We start from the raw sequence: 7,243 nt of genomic DNA on the forward strand, positions 1-7,243 counted from the left end.
CTGAAGGCAAAGAAAGTGGCAGGTACTACAGTACTCTTGTGAGAAGGATTACAAGATGGATCTACTCCGTTTCGATATGCAGGACACTCGACTGCGGAACGTAAACAAGAAGACGGGAAGCGGTAGCTTGAGGCAAGCAGGTGGCCTCGTGATTGGTCGCAGCAGAGATTTGCGTTTCATCAGCCCTGGACACAACACAGCGTGGCAGCAGCCGCTTGGCGCCCCTGAATAATTCAAGTTGCGCGAGTGCTGCTCGTGCTGCTACACGTGCCGTGGCGAGCTCCATCAGCCGTTCGGCTGCCTCTGTGGGCGCTAAGCCGATACTGTGCTGCCGACAGCTGCCGGTCCCTGACCGGGCTTGCTTAACCTGAATGCGATCACTGTCGCGTCCAGATCTTACAGGAAGCCTGCAAGTAAAGTGCACGACAGGCACTCAAAGTTTTTATTTATCACCCAGACAAAGTAATTTCTTAGATTTACTAATTTTTCTTTGTATAAACACTAAGATGGTATCTGTTCTTTCGGGCATGTCCTAAAGAACAGAAATCATCGGTGACCATGCAGCTCGTTAGAATGAAATTACAATGAAATCAACACTCTTAGCTGCTTACAGGCGTTGACATACGTCAACGGGGACAGATGTGCCTCGACCGGGACTCGAACCCGGGATCTCCTGCTTACATGGCAGACGCTCTATCCATCTGAGCTACCGAGGACACAGAGGGTAGCGCGACTGCAGGGATTTATCTCTGGCACGCCTCCCGCGAAACTCACATTCTCGACGTATTGTCCCGCACGCGGGAGGCGTGCCAGAGTTAAATCCCTGCACTCGCGCTATCCTCTCTGTCCTCGGTGGCTCACAGATGGTTGCCGGCACGGTAGCTCAGCGTGTTCACTCAGAGGGTTTAGCTATCCACTGTAACAAAAAAAAAAAAAAAAAAAACAAAAAAACAAAAAAAAAAAAACCTGAGTGAACGGATCAATAAACAACCAGAACAAGTGTCATAGGACGTCTGCCACGAACAAAGTCAACGAACAATATAGTACAAAATGAGATTTAAAAAAAAGAAAAAGATCGATAGAGTGACTGCCATGTAAGCAGGAGATCCCGGGTTCGAGTCCCGGTCGGGGCACACATTTTCATCTGTCCCCGTTGACGTATGTCAACGCCTGTAAGCAGCTAAGGGTGTTCATTTCATTGTAATTTTTCTTTAGTTTCCAGATAGTTCCAGCTGTCCTACCACATATTAAAATCAGAACACCACAGTACCGTAGCAAGCTGGAGCCCAAACAAAATGGCTCGGCCCATTGATAACGTGGAGTATTGTACGGTAATTCTTTTCCTGCATTTAGAGGGGAATAACGCTGTAACAACCCAACACACACTGAGGTCACAAGAGCCGTTTAATACCTCCCAGTATCGTGTCGGACCTCATTTTTGTCCGACGCAGTGCACCAGTTCGACCTGGCATGGACTCAGCAAGTCTTTGAAAGTCCATAATAACGAAAGTAGTGCCGGCTCAGTACTTTGTACACGAACTGAGCTCTTGATTAAGACTCCTGTCGGGCGATCAGGAAGGCCAAATCATTCAAAAAAAAAAAAAATGGCTCTGAACACTATGGGACTTAACATCTATGGTCATCAGTCCCCTAGAACTTAGAACAACTTAAACCTAACTAACCTAAGGACATCACACAACACCCAGCCATCACGAGGCAGAGAAAATCCCTGACCCCACCGGGAATCGAACCCGGGAACCCGGGCGTGGGGAGCGAGAACGCTACCGCACGACCACGAGATGCAGGCGCCAAATCAAAAATGGCTCAAATGGCCCTGAGCACTATGGGACTCAACTGCTGTGGTCATAAGTCCCCTAGAACTTAGAACTACTTAAACCTAACTAACCTAAGGACAGCACACAACACCCAGCCATCACGAGGCAGAGAAAATCCCTGACCCCACCGGGAATCGAACCCGGGAACCCGGGCGTGGGGAGCGAGAACGCTACCGCACGACCACGAGATGCAGGCGCCAAATCATTCGCTCGAATTGAGCAGAATGTTCTTCAAGCCACTTGCTAATCATTTTGGCCTGTGACATGGCGCATTGTCATCCATAAACGATACACAGTTGTTCGGAAACGTGAAGTCCATCGATAGCTTCAAGTGTCCTCCAAGTAGCCGAACGTAACCATTTACAGTCAATGACCGGTTCGGACCAGAGGACCCAGTCCATGCCATGTAAACACAGCCCATACGATATGGAGCTACCTCCAGCTTGCACAGTGACTTGTTGACAGTTTGGGTCCACGGCTCCGTGGTGTATGCACCACACTCGAACCCTACCATCAAAAAATGTGTGTGAAATCTTATGGGACTTAACTGCTAACGTCATCAGTCCCTAAGTTTACACACTACTTAACCCAAATTATCCTAAGGACAAACACACCCCCATTCCTGAGGGAGGACTCGAACCTCCGCCGGGACCAACTGCACAGTCCATGACTGCATCGCCATAGACCGCTCGGCTAATCCCGCGCGGCGAACCCTACCATCAGAATTTACCAACTGAAATTGGGATTTATCTGAGCAGGCAACGGTTTTCTAGTCGTGTAGGGTCCGAAGGACACACTCATGAGCCCAGAAGAGGCGCTGCAGGCGATGTCGTGCTGCTGGCAGAGGGACTCGCGTTATTCATCTGCTTCCATAGCCCATTAACGCAGATTTCGCCGTACTGTTTAGTGGATACGTTCGTCGTACGTCCCGCATTGATTTCTGCGGTAATTTCACGCTGTGTTTCTTGTCTGTCAGCACTGACTACTCTACGCAAACGCCGCTGCTGTCGGTCGTTAAGTGACGGCCATCGGCCAATGCATTGTCCGTGGTGAGTGGTAATGCCTGAAATTTGGTATTTCTGGCACTCACTTGCACTGTGGATCTCGGAATATTGAATTCCCTAACGATTTACAAGTGAAGTGTCCCATGCTTTTAGCTCTATCGTTCCACAATGAAATTCTATTAATACACATCGTGCGGCCATAATCACGTCGGATACTTTTTCACGTGAATCACCTGAGCAGATTGATAGCTCCGCCAATACAACCTTTTGTATGCAATACTGCCACCATCTATAGATTTTCTTATCGCTACCCAATGACTTTTCTCACCTGTGTCTGTAGAAAGGGTAAAACAATGGACTCGCAAAATTAGAGGCCGATAGCCTTAACATGTGTTTACTGCAGAATTCTTGAACATATTTTCAGTCAGAGTACAGTAAATTTACTTGATTCCACAAGCTGCAACATTGTAGCGATTAACACAGTGACCCATATATACAATAAGTTTCCTTTAATTTACGTCTATGGTCACAAACTTTTTGTTAACAGATTACCGGTATCGGTCATTAATGACCATCATCAGATCTGCAGCAAAAATTGGGAAAAACATAAATACACTCGCAGATTGTCTACAGCTTACAACGATAAATAGACCATAATGAAAAGTACTACTGACATATATCTACATCTACATACATACTCCGCAATCCACCATACGGTCCGTGGCGGAGGGTACCTCGTACCACAACTAGCATCTTCTCTCCCTGTTCCACTCCCAAACAGAACGAGGGAAAAATGACTGCCTATATGCCTCTGTACGAGCCCTAATCTCTCTTATCTTATCTTTATGGTCTTTCCGCGAAATATAAGTTGGTGGCAGTAAAACTGTACTGCAGTCAGCCTCAAATGCTGGTTCTCTAAATTTCCTCAGTAGCGATTCGCGAAAAGAATGCCTCCTTTCCTCTAGAGACTCCCACCCGAGTTCCTGAAGCATTTCCGTAACACTCGCGTGAAGATCAAACCTACCAGTAACAAATCTAGCAGCCCGCCTCTGAATTGCTTCTATGTCCTCCCTCAATCCGACCTGATAGGGATCCCAAACGCTCGAACAGTACTCAAGAATAGGTCGTATTAGTGTTTTATAAGCGGTCTCCTTTGTGCAAAAAATGTGAAAAACATAAATACACCCGCAGATTATCTACAGCTTAAAAACGATAAATAGACCAAAATGAAACGTACTGCTGACATATATACGCATTTGTGCGCTTTAAGTATGAAGAGGCATATCTGTTTTATAAAAACAAAGTCCTAATGCACTGCAGCCATAGTGACATCGTCAAATGTTAAATGCAAAATCAGCACCAGCATCGTCATATGCACGAGTCATGTTGTCAGTAGCAGTACTGTTCAAAACAAGCTGCCGTACAGTAGCCACAAGATGTTTCTGTTGTAAGTTCACCAGATGTCGCTAATGTAGGCATACATTAGTTTTCAATAATTAATTGAAAAGCGTAAAATAAAGGGGGGATATAACAGTTACAGTCTGTAATGAGTTTATAACGTATAAAAGGCATTACAGTACTAGAAAGCGATGAAATGGAACACGATAAAAGTAAGATTGTTGAAAAGAGGAAGAGTTAAGAGACAGTAGTTGACATATGCTCAAGTGCCAATTTCCTAGATAAACACATTTGATAGTGCACAGAATAGTATTAAAAAACTGTAAAACAAATTTCTAAAGAAGCCAGAATGAAAGAAAATATAGTGCTGCACTTTTGGCGTGTTCTATTGACACGCTACTGACAACATGACTCGTGCATATGATGTTACTTATATATATTTGGCGATGTCGGTGTCGATTTTGCATTTAATGTTTGACGATGCAACTATGGCTGCAGTGCGTGAGGACTTTGTTTTTTAAAACAGGTATGCCTCTTCATACTTACAGCCCACAAATGCATACATATGTCAGTAGTACTTTTCATTTTGGTCTGTTTATCGTTTTTAAGCTGCAGACAATCTGCGGGTGTATTTATGTTTCTCACATTTTTTGCTGCAGATCTGATGGTTGTCATTATAGACCGAAACCAGTAATCTGTTAACAAAAAGTTTGTGACCATAGACATAAATTAAAGGAAACTTAAATTTACTTGAGGCCGAAAACCCTGCATCCACGTATCAGCACGGTTTTGAAAGGCATCGCTCGTGCAAAAGTCAGCTTGCCCTTTTCTCACATGCTATCCTGCGAACTGTGAATGTAGGACGACTGGCACCTTCCGTATTCCTAGAATTCCGCTTTTGTTCGGCATGGTGCCGCGCTGCAGACTATTAACGAAGGCCGGCCGGAGTGGCCGAGCGGTTCTAGGCGCTACAGTCTGGAACCGCGAGACCGCTACGGTCGCAGGTTCGAATCCTGCCTCGGGAATGGATGTGTGTGATGTCCTAAGGTTAGTCAGGTTTAAGTAGTTCCAAGTTATAGGAGACTGACGACCCAGAAGTTAAGTCCCATAGTACTCAGAGCCATTTGAACCATGGTTCAAATGGCTCTGAGCACTATGGGACTTAACATCTATGGCCATCAGTCCCCTAGAACTTAGAACTACTTAAAGCTAACTAACCTAAGGACATCACACAACACCCAGTCATCACGAGGCAGAGAAAATCCCTGACCCCGCCGGGAATCGAACCCGGGAACCCGGGCGCGGGAAGCGAGAACGCTACCGCACGACCACGAGTTGCGGACATTTGAACCATTTGAATTTATTAACGAAGGCACAAGGATACGAAATAGGTTCCCAGTTATGTAACTGGCTGGAAGACGTCTTAAGTAATAGAACCAAGTATGTTGTCCTCTATGGCGAGTATTCATCGGAGAGAAGGATATCGTTAGGAGTGCCTGAGGGAATTGTGGCACGAGAGCCCTTATTCTCAATAGATCTATATGTAAATGATCTGACGGACAATGTGTGTAGCAGTCTGCGTCTGTTTGCTGACGACGCTGTGTTGTATTGGTGATTGTCGTCGTTGAGAACTGTAGGAGGATACAATAAGACTTAGACAAGATATCTAGTTGGTGTGAAGAAAGGCAACTTGCTCTAAATGCTGAAAAATTTAAGGTAATGCAGATGAGTAGGATAACAACCCCGTAAGTTCGGAAAACAGCACTGGTAGTGTTCTGATAGATACAGTCACGTTGATTAACTATCTTAGTGTAATGTTGCAGAGCGATATGAAACGGAAAGATGGCGGGGAAGCCGAATGGTCGATTTTGGTGCACTGCGAGAATGCTAGGAAAGCGTGTTTCGTCTGTAAAGGAGGCTACGTGCAGAACACTAAGTTTCATCCATTCTTGAGTACTGCTGGAGTGTTCAAGATCGCCAGCAGGTCGGATTAAGGGAAAGTATCGAAGCAGGTGAGAGGTGGGTTGCTAGATCTGTTACCGGTAGGTTCGATCAACAAGCGATAATTATGGAGATGCTTCGTGAACCCAAATAGGAATCCCAGGAGGGAAGCCTACATTCTTTTAGCGAAACGCCATTGACACAATTTAGAGAACAGGCATCTGTATTTGGCTGCAGAACGATTGCCATCAACGTACATATAGCGTAAGGCTAACCAAGTTACGAGACATTAGGGCTTGTATGGACAGGGTCGGCTCGAGAACATTTTTGCATAGAGGCGACTCTTCATTTGTTCCCCAACCCCTACCCTAACCCCTAGTCCCACGTTTTTCACGTACACTTTCACCCGTGTCAGTTTCCTTTACTCATTGTAGTAAGCACTGTGTACAAATCTTGCACTTGGGCCTCTCTGTCAGCTTGGCTCCAAGAGCGGTAGTTGCTTATTGTGAAACGTCCCATATAGAACTGTGGCACCTCTAGTGCCCGTCTCAGCCTTGCGCCTCAAGGGGTGGATCGAGTCTCTTGGAATTTAAACCGGCCCTGCGTAGTGAGACAGACAGATAGTCGTTCTTCTTTCGCTCTCTTAGCGAGTGTAAAACGAACTGAAACGCCGTGCATCATGCGGTGGCTTGCGGAGTGTGTGTGTTTTTTATATTTTTCTTTTAGCAACGGTACATCTGGTATGGAAAATGCAAAATGAAAGCATATTTTTAATCCAGCTAATGATTGCGACTATGTCTGATGGCTGTCATTCAACAAACTTTCTTTTGATTGCTGACCCCATTGTAACTAAAATCTTGGGAAGTTACTTGACTGAGAAGTGTCGATCGGCTAGCACCGATGGTCTTACTAGGAACGACCAGTTTTCCCCAAGAGTGCGGCGAAAATGACGAGTAAAAGTGGGGTTTGGTTGATTTAGGGGAAGAGACCAAACAGCGAGGTCATCGGTCTCATCGGAGTAGGGAAGGATGCGAAAGGAAGTCGGCCATGCCCTGTCAAAGGAAC

The 7,243-nt window shown here is 45.7% G+C and overlaps 1 non-coding gene across 1 annotated transcript; it reads right to left on the reverse strand.

Annotated features, from left to right (window-relative positions):
* Positions 1–642: 642 nt before the first annotated feature.
* On the reverse strand, positions 643–716 carry Trnat-ugu. The gene has a single exon. It is a non-coding gene; the product is annotated as a tRNA-Thr (tRNA).
* Positions 717–7,243: the final 6,527 nt, after the last annotated feature.

This window comes from Schistocerca americana, chromosome 5 (assembly GCF_021461395.2).
Source record: "Schistocerca americana isolate TAMUIC-IGC-003095 chromosome 5, iqSchAmer2.1, whole genome shotgun sequence".
In the NCBI taxonomy this organism is placed as follows: domain Eukaryota; kingdom Metazoa; phylum Arthropoda; class Insecta; order Orthoptera; family Acrididae; genus Schistocerca; species Schistocerca americana.